Source organism: Dufourea novaeangliae, unplaced genomic scaffold (assembly GCF_001272555.1).
Source record: "Dufourea novaeangliae isolate 0120121106 unplaced genomic scaffold, ASM127255v1 scaffold199, whole genome shotgun sequence".
Classification (NCBI taxonomy): Eukaryota; Metazoa; Arthropoda; class Insecta; order Hymenoptera; family Halictidae; genus Dufourea; species Dufourea novaeangliae.
Window position 1 is genome coordinate 273,947 of NW_015374073.1, and position 1,733 is coordinate 275,679.

Consider the following 1,733-nt stretch of genomic DNA (forward strand, 5'->3'; position numbering starts at 1 on the left):
AACTACTTAACAAAATTTTACCATACTTCGTTAAAAATTTGCTTACTTATATGTATACAATAATCTATAAGCATAATATGTTGTGCTTTCATGTACTGTAAAATGCTATACAATCGTGACGAGAGTCAATTCTATAATAGTTATGGAACTATTGATATAAAACCTAAAAATAACGGTTACAGAACTGATATAGGAGCTGACATAAGAACCGTAACTAAAACTGACAAATGTAGTCTGAAATTTAAGTTCTTCATAACAATTATTCAGAATAAATATTCTGAATAACTGTTTCAATCAGAACCTTTACAGATATAACAGTTTGAAACAGTTATTTTCAGAATCGTTTCAAGCCCTGGTTATGATACGGTTAGTAATGCAAAAGACCAATCGCTTTCATTCGTTAATAGAGAACCGAACGAACTTTTTGGTTCAACTCAATATTTTTTTCCTACCATAAAGGAATTCCCTATAAATAATCAGTTTTTGCCTAAGAGTGTCTGGAACTGGTCTCGCCGCATTACGAGGACAGAAAGAAACCACCGAAACATGTAGGGATTATCTTCCAGGAGTTAATTAAGGTCAATTAAGTTCCTCTGGAAGTGCCCCGTCGCTTCATCGAACGGAGCTCCATCGCTCGTTTGTTGTCCGAAAGCGACAACGCGACATCGTAGATTAATCCGGATACTCTTCTACCCTAGTTTTTCTCTTGCGATCGGAAGGAAAGGAAAGGAAGAAAGTGGTCGCGGTAGCACGCGCGCCGAGGGTCGAACGTCGACGAAGATGGACGGTAACAGAATGAAGAAGGAAAGGGAAGAAACGGACTCGGTGGCGTGCGAACAGCAGGTGCACGACCTCTTCATGAAAACCACCACGGCACGATCTCTCGCCCTTCTCGTCACTCTCTTTCTCTATCTCCCTCTCACCCTTTTCGTATCATCCACGATGACGCTCCTCGTTGGTCCATCGTCTTCCCGCCAACCACTTCGAGACTCCTTTTCGTAATTAGCAGACTGTTGAAAGAAGGATTTAATGCACGTCGATTATTGTCGCACCGAATGTTATACTGGATATTCTGATTGATGTCAAACACGACAAAATATGGAAAACAGCGTCGAGGTCGTCGATTCCCGACTCTGGACTCCCGCCTGTCAATTACAGGAATATCAGACTGCGTTACGTACCGGGCCTCTGCCGAGGTCGATGATTGTTATTACGCTACAGGTAAATTCGTACTCTCGTGGCGTGCATGACCGTCTTGGAGTTCATTGGGGATCTCTTAATAACGATCACTTTATATCATCATTTCTGAGGGTTATAATGTCGTAACGCACTTAGTGGCTACTTGTAATAATACGAGACTGAAGTGTAGGGAATCCCATAATGTCTGACAGGTAAAATTATTAAGGATAGTAGAATACATAGTAAATGAATCGTACGAAATATTCATTCGAAGTTTTAGCTGTTTGTATCAGATATTTATCGAATTACGTTTCTTGACTGGAAAAATTCTTTTGCGTTATTACTCAAAAGAATTTTTCAAGGAAACAAACAGCCGGAAAATGTCTGATTATTATTATAATAGTTCAAAGTTTGAGAAGTGATTGAATTATCGGAAATATTATTTTGTTGCGTAGACAAAATCTACAGGATAGAATTAAATTCATCTTCAGTCGTATAAAAAATAAAGGTTATAGTAAAATTAATTACAAAAGAATATAGACAAGTATTGCAGC